At 48.0% G+C, this 8196-nt stretch overlaps 1 long non-coding RNA gene across 6 annotated transcripts; it reads right to left on the bottom strand.

The window, feature by feature from the left end:
* Positions 1-1483: 1483 nt before the first annotated feature.
* Positions 1484-5707, bottom strand: LOC123049845 (uncharacterized). 6 transcript variants are annotated; one of them, XR_006423666.1, is made up of 11 exons: positions 5000-5707; positions 4635-4930; positions 4366-4547; positions 3311-4266; positions 3151-3188; positions 2905-3065; positions 2686-2764; positions 2427-2572; positions 2191-2330; positions 2023-2103; positions 1484-1752 (listed from the first exon to the last, which is right to left on the bottom strand). It is a non-coding gene; the product is annotated as an uncharacterized lncRNA (long non-coding RNA). The 6 variants fall into 6 exon arrangements; XR_006423663.1 differs by having other exon boundaries at positions 2418-2572; XR_006423664.1 differs by having other exon boundaries at positions 2418-2600.
* Between the last annotated feature and the right edge of the window lie 2489 nt (positions 5708-8196).

An 8196-nucleotide genomic window follows, 5' to 3' on the forward strand; every position in this document is an offset into this window, starting at 1 on the left:
TAAGACCAGTCTTACGCCATCCTGCACGGACAAGGGCACGTGGTGGCTTTTTGTAGGCCAGTCGGATGTCCGGGCTCCGGCAAAGCTCCTCTTTGTTTGTCTCGAATTTGCGGAAAAAATTGTGTGCGGACCCATCGGCGGACCGATGCAGGGTCGCGTTGGACGGCAAAGTCATCTTTAATGAAATGTACTTTGCGACATTTTCTATAGTATGAAAATTATTCCGCTCAAACAACAGTAACTGAACGAACCAATATCAACCCCATCCCGCTCAATCTCGACCTTCACACTTACCACAAAATTCACTAACTCGTGTTCTAAGTGAGCTAGTGATCGCCGCAGCTGTGGCAAGCCAGCAGCAAGGGACAAGGGCGACAACTATCTTCCTATCTTAGTGCTAGTACCTCATGGTTCTATACCGGACCCACTCTTCATCCAGGATTCTATCACGATGGCGTTATGCTCATGCGTTGCCACGAAAATAGAAAGCTACGAATAGAAATGTTCGTCCAAAGCCTGAAAAATGTCAATGTGTCTCCTCTTCCCGCCCTCACACGCGCATGCCTAGTTCGTGGTACAAATTTATTTATCCATTAGAGAAGAGAAAAAAAAGTTTCTTCTCTCGTTTTATCTTCTATAGCTAATTGCATGTGCGTTGCAACCGGGGCACACATAGTCCGATATTGTCGATTATTCCTTTTTCCCGTGAAATCACTCTTGTTCCATTCACTATTTTTACCTCTCCACCTCCCCAGTCCAAACTCGCCACATGTGTCCCTCACACAAACATTTTGAAATTCGAACCCATAATGGTGCAGATGCGGTAAATTTCACATCTTGTATTAGTAAAGTGTGGCTGCATTTTACGATTTCATGACTGTAAGCCTACCCCCCCCCCCCCCCTCCTTCTCTCTCCCTCTCCAAGGGCTATTATTTTCAATAGTGAACTTGGAACTAAAAATGTGAGAATAATATTTTCTTTCAAATATGCATACATGGAATTTGTAGAAGCCAATTTATTTAATAAGAGAAATATAATGTTCCTGTTGCACTTTCACATGAGTTGCAAAAAAAATATGGACATCGGTCATTAGCTTCAGGTCTATTTTTACTCTTATTGAATCGCGGTAAAGTATTCTAATTCAATAAGAATTTCGCGGGTCGATGTGAAGATAAAAGCATGGCCGATTTACACTTTTGGGTTCTTGGAACCAACGTCTCATGAATCAGTTCATCCATTGGCACAATTACAAGCACGGAAACTTGAACTGTCCAAAACACATGGCAAAGGTGTACCTTTGCCGTTAGTAATTCTTCACAATACCGGTCAATAAATTAGTTAATGGGACGATTAAGGTCACCAAGTAGCCGATTAACATATTAGTATCATCTTCAAAATAAATTACTCAACATGATGGAAATATACTCGTAAAACATTTAGCTTTACCTTAGTAGATGCCGAAGATAATTAGTATCCACAACATGAAAGCAACAAGATATTATAAAGAGTGATTCTGGTGAAACATAATGTAGCAGTGCATGGTTTACCATTATTTCTGTTTACGAAGATATTCATGAGAAGTACATCAAACTTCGTCTAAAAATATTTAAACCACATAGAGCTCCTATATGTTCTCAGCTCGTATTCTTCGTAACTTGAAATAAAATGTACAATTGACCTAATGTAGTTCGGACCGAGTGGAATAGTCCAATCTCTAATGGCCTTGTGATCAGGTTGAAATGTAAATAACTCTGCAAAAAAGACATGAAAATCGATCATGTTGGAAATCATGATTTGATATGCATTTGAAGCCCCATTTTGCAATTCATGAACACGTCAAAACAATCAGAAATACATCACAAGTAAGCGAATAAGGATCTAACTGTACCAAATAGGAAAAATGAAGTATCTGCAATATTTACGCATTTTGTAATCATAGTAATGTTTTTAAAGTTATCAGTGTCTGCAATATTTACCGCATTTTGTAACCATAGTAATGGTTTTAAAGTTATCAGTATCACCTGTAGGCAATTTCCCTTCCTCCACTTCCTTTCCATTGATTAGAACGGACTCTACACACCACACGTATCTGATGGCTTCATCTGTGAAAGAATGAGATGAGATTTGTAGGTTTACTCCTCTATGATAGAAATATGCGAGTCCAAATGCATTTGGTAGCAGGGGTGGACCTTGCTCGACGCAGCATCAAGCAGAGGCAAGGGCTCTGGGACGTCATCGTCAACCCCATGTCGGCAGTGAGCACAAAATTTGGTTATCAATTGGGGTAATTCCACTTTCAATTAACAAAAGTACAGCCGCAAAAGTACACCTGTGCAAAGATGTAAAAATGCCTCCCTTAAGAAGATCATCTCATTTCTGTAAAACTTATCCTATCGACGCATCAAGAACTTGTTACCAGAAGAACCTCATGCTCGTATGTGTCAAACTACTCGCTGGCAAATTTGTTGAACGTTTACAGAACAAAATCCACATCGAGTAACTTTATCCCACTGAAGCAACTGAACGAAGCTACTGGCACGCAACAGCAAGCACATGAATGCATCTCCCCATCTGCATGCATGAGTCAGACCTCAAGGTACTACAATGCAAGAATGGAATAAGCTAGTGACACATCACACATTCTTGAAATAGTAGAGGTAAAGATATTGAAAACATATATCAACCTAAAATGGCAGGCTTGTGATGTGCAACAAAATGGAACTGATGGCAACCATCTCCATGACAATCTCCGTTTATATCCTACTGTAAACAGAAGAGCTGGGATGAAAAAATTAATTTAAACCAATCATGCACAAAGATCACTATTCTGATGGTAAATTTGAGATAGCCTAGATGTTATCGTCAATGTTATAAACCACGGATCATTAGGAATCAACACTAACCATGGAAAATTTGGTAGTCGCTGCTTGCTGTAAACCTAAACTCTCTGCTATGGAGCATTAACATCCGCTTCCAGGCTCCAGCTGCTGGCCCATGGGATATCTTCCATATGCCCCGCCAGCTCATGCTTGGCAATATTAATCTGATGCTACGCAATAGAAACCTAAAACACCAACAACAAAATGCAATTTTAAGAAGGCTATCATTTGCCTGAACGAAAAGTCCACGGGAACTCTGAATAGTAGTACTTGCGGATCCCGACATTGATCTCAACAGTACACTCCTCCTGCCATCCAATAAACTAAGTTAACAGTAAATCAAGAAGTTTTAAAATAATATTGTTTGAATAGTAGATATAAGCAACAAGATAATTGATGTAGGTCAAATATATATGACGTGAAGGCTGACCTAAATCAACGCACACATGAGACTTGACTGGGGCGCAGAGGCGCCTATAGGGTTCGCCGTGGCAGCAACTCGGGGGAGAAGATGGCCGGGCCGGGTTTCTCAAGGCAGTTGCACTCACCGTGCAGCGCCGACCTTGGTGAGGTGCCGGATCTGGACTCCTCCTCCGACCCGGCAGAGCGGCGTCCGTGGGTACCCACCGCACGGCCGCGTCGTCGTGGTCGATCACTGGACTGTGTGAGGACCCTCTCTGTGCCGCCCCCTCCTTCCTCCAAGTAGTATGTTCGGAATTCACAAAAAAAGAAAACTATGTGATCAAATATGTTTACTAAGAAAGAATTTAGGATTGACAAGCTTCTTGTACGGGCATTCATCTTGGGGATTCAACAGTTAACAGATACAAACAAGATAGTTTTGTTGCACATTCTAGCATAAAGTTGCATTACTATCGATCTAATTTGAGAACACTATATGTGAGATGATGGTCGGGAACTTGGACTCGAACAAAACTGCAATGTTATAATAATAGTTCGACACTATATGCTCATTATCGCAGAATGCATTGTTTGCTAAGGAAAAAGGGACAAAGTACATAGATCAGACTGTGTCTAAAACTTATAAAAAACGACATGTTGACATCCGTGGAAGAGGGACACATGCATACCTTGCAGTGCTCGCAATTGTAAGCGTAGTTCTCATCCATCCAGTACTGCAGCTTCCCAGTGGGATCTAGAGGGGCCTGACCTGGGACCAACCGACGCGTGCACCGAGCAAGTTGGCCGTCGTAGTATGCGGGCTCAAGCAGACAAGCCACTCTGTCCAGACGGTGTCAAATTGCCATAGGAAAAAGAGGTGCCATTGCTGGACATACTTGTAGATCCTAACTATGTTCTCCGTCGCCGACGCGTTGCGCAAGGCCTCAAGCGCCACCTTCTGCGCCTGCTCCCTCTGCTCCATGGCTTCCAAAAACAAATTTGCACCATCGGTCCAGTTCAGAGTTCAGGCGGACTGAACAACTGACAGAGAAAAGCCCATCTAAATATCTGACGATCACATACCTTCCCGAGAGCATTGAGCTTTCCCGGCACGGCACCCGAGCGACCGACAAGGGGCGCCGCTTGGAGGACATGGCTGTGCTGCCAACGTCGTCGTTGTCGTCGGAGACCGGCGAGGAGGGCTCCTCCTTCCTGGCCATCCTGCTCATGATCCACACGGACGTGAAGCTCATCGAGATCTTCTCCTGCACAAACAGTTTCAGCTTCAGTTTAGCTTTAGTCAAGTTCAGTTTCAAAACCAGCAAGATGTAACAGGTGTGCAGATGACATACAGGTGGGAAGGGGCTCTTGGGGATCTTGTTCGACGGCGGAGGAGGGTCGCCCCTGTTGGCGACGAAGCTCCGGCTGTGGGTCATGAGCCTGGGCATGACGCTGGTGCTCTTCCTGACCAACGCCGAGCTGCGCGCCGGCGAATGCCGGTCCTTGACAGTCGTCCTCTCCTCTCCTCGGCGGCGTCGGCCAGGGAGAGGAGATCGAGGGATGGTCCAAACTTTTCTTCCAAAGGCCCGGGGCGGTGAGGAGTCGCCGGCGTCGGACAGGTCGAGGAGATCGGAGGGAAGAAGAGGACCTGAGATGTTTTCTGTTAAGTAATCAATTCTCCACCAAATTGAATTGAACTCGCAAAAACCTTATTTACCTTGTGATTAGTTGAGACCTGAGAGCCACAGGCTCCTTACCATGAGAGAGCAAGATCAGTGAATCATCGTAGTTGGCTGCTGCGACATGAGAGGACCACATGAGCACAACAACCGCCACGCCAGCAAGGCAACATCCTCCATGGGAATCCCATCAACGGGACTGCTTGCTCGCCGAGGGCCTGGTCGGTGTAGATCATGGTGGCCGAGACGACGAACGAGGTTGGCTGCCTGGGTGGCCCACGCGCTCGACGGCGAGATTCGGCAGGCCCAGTGCGTTCGAGGGAGGGGATGGAGGCGGCCGCGGGGAGGCAACTGGCACTCGCACTCGGGGAGGGAGGCGGCCGGCGCTGGAGGGAGGGAGATGGTCGGCGCTGGCGGAAGGGATGCGCCCGGCGCACTGTGGCAGCAGCAGGTGCTCGTGGACGAAGGTGAGATGCGGGAGCAGGGGCGGCGGCGGCGTAGAACCCTAGACAAAGGATCGAAGCCGGTAGAGGGAGGAGTGGCGGCGTCCTGGTGATCCACGAAGGCCGCGTCTTGGTGATCCGCTCCGACGGCGGCGGTCGCCGGGTCGCGGCGTCGTCTCCCCGGATCGGCCGCGGCGTCTGCGGCTGCGTGACGAGGGGTAGCAGCGCGTCTGCGGCTGCGTGACGAGGGATAGCAGCTTGGGATCTCCAGGACGATAGGAGTGTTTTTTTTCGTGGGGTGTTTTTTTTGGTTGCGTGGGGTGGGGTGGGGGAGGGGACGAAAATAAACCGGTTGAAAGTTGTGGGACTATTCAATCAACTCGTCCATTAGAAGTAGAGATGCAGGCCCCATCAATGCATGCCACGTATGCTTGTAGGCCCAGATAATTAAGTAATTGTTTTAATCCTTCGACTAATCCTTTTCCTGCGACCAGACCATAACCTGGCCTTTCGAACAAGGCAAGGTGCATTAGCCCTCGCACGCAGCGACGTCTCGGAGTCCGCCAAGCATGTCGCCTGAGCCATGGTGGCCGCCACACAATCGTGTGGGGAGTGTGGCGTGCGTCCATGGCGGGTTCGGGTAGTCGGCAGTCGGCAGTCGGCACCCACACAGAGGGCGAGTGGGTTAGCATGAGAAACTCTTGGAAGGTGCCGGACATGAGAAGCAGCACAATGACGCCGGTGAAGAAAACAACAAATCGCGTCCCCGCGCTATCTCACCGATCTCGTCCCCCAGCACCAGCAGCATGCTGCATCCGCCGTGGACTCGAGCCGCGGACCGTGCCGCCCTCGAGGGCACCTTCGGCTACTGATGAAGGTTAGCTGATGCATAGCATACAGATATCAACTGTTGCATGGACATGCCGATGGAGATTTGCTATTGCAGCAGCCAGCAGGGAAGATAGAGGAAACGACAAAGAGATAAGTAATCTCAAAGGATTAAAACAAGGGCAGTGATACGCGCCGGTGCGCCGGCCGAAATTTCGGCCCGTACGATTCGTTTTCCTTAGAGCCGCAGGATCTGCATGTATAGCCTTTCCAATCGCTACCAGCTTCGTTGGAGAGTTGTCAAAAAAAAAAAAAAACTGCTTCGTTAGAGAAAAAGGAAAAGCCATGGCGCCCCATCCTGTTAGCCCTTAGTCCTTAAGGCAGCCAGCTAGCCGGGCGTCCTCGCCGCCTGCCTCAATGCCGGTCGCCGCCATCGTCACCGATGCTCGCCCTTGTAGCATCCGTCCTCGCCGGTTCCAACGGTACGTCGTCACCCCTCAGAGCAAAACCGTGCCGCATGACGTCTCTGTTGTTGCGCTGCCGCCGCCGTCGTCGTAGCACGTCCATCGAAGCACCACCGTACCGCCGGCTGTAGCTCTCAGTGTCACTGCTCGCACCTTGGTTTGAAGCTTTTTCTCACGCCCGTTGAAGCTTTTATCCACCGCGTCATTGAAGCTTTTCCCCGCACCAGTTGAAGCTTTTATCCATGCCCGTTGAAACTTTTTTTTCATCGATGCTCGCTGCACGGGGTTGCACGAACGACGGCCAGCAGTCAATGCCATGTAGCAAAAAACCACACCGATTGTAGACAAAAACAACGATGGTTGCAGCAAAAAAAAAAGGCATCGCCGCCATCAACCAACACCGCTGTGCATGCATGTATAAAAAAAAAGTCACTGGTGGCAGCAAAAATAGGCTACCGTTGTAGCAAAAACGTCGTTGTTCCAGCAGAACAAACTCCGATGGTAGCATTTTTGGGTGCTGGTTCTAGCAAACCTCCCCGCCGGTTCCAGCAAACTTGGTCGCCGGTTGCGACATCCGGTTAGCCCTGTCGCAGCTCCAGGTTGTAGCTTGCTCCATCGCGGGACGCGGCCGCTGCTCTGCGGCGACGCACCGGCGTCTTCTGGTTGAAATTTTATTGTCATTGGTTGTAGCTTTTAAGCCGCTGGTTGCAGCATCGGTGGAGGAGCATGTTTTGGGATTCATTGGGAAAGAAGATGCTTGCAACGGTGGGGTAGGCGATGCTCATGAAAGCAGCATGGGGTCGAGCTGCTGATGTCGGTGAGCTCGTATTGCTGGAGCCGGGATGGGATCAGACGGAGGCGGAAGGAAGAAGAAGCAGAGAAAAAGGAAGAAAAAAAGTGAAAAAAAGAAGAAAAACATTTGGGTCCACTGAGCACGTGCGTGCAAACGTGTCTCGCGTGAAAAAGGAAGCGACCGGCCGAGCACTTCGACCGGCTCTCCAGCCCCAAACATTTACCTTAAAACAATTAATTAGTTGTTTGGACCTACAAGCTTACTAGGCAACCACTGATTGGGCTTGCACAATAATAGGGTGCGGTGAGCCCTGCACCTGAGCCAAACCCCACTAAGGCTGGTCATAGTTGGGAGTAACTTAGACTAGTGTCATGTGTCATGCATATGACACTAGTCTAAGTTACTACCTTCATAGTGCAAAATAACATAGTAGTAGTATCATAGTTTGCTTTATTTATTATCTCATAGACTCATTTTGCTTCGGGAAGCGCTATGTTACAGTAACATATTATGTTACCACAAGCAACTCTTTTCTCATTAAATACTTGCCACATAAGCAAAATTTTCTTGGGATGTATTAAGTTACTACCTAAGTTACTCCCATTATAGCTAGCCTAAATCATGCATGACATCCATGAATAATTCCGTATACCTTTATTAAGGTGGGTCTGTCTATGGCACATCCGTAGTTATTGCACATCTACGTG

Source organism: Triticum aestivum, chromosome 2D, assembly GCF_018294505.1.
Source record: "Triticum aestivum cultivar Chinese Spring chromosome 2D, IWGSC CS RefSeq v2.1, whole genome shotgun sequence".
In the NCBI taxonomy this organism is placed as follows: Eukaryota; Viridiplantae; Streptophyta; class Magnoliopsida; order Poales; family Poaceae; genus Triticum; species Triticum aestivum.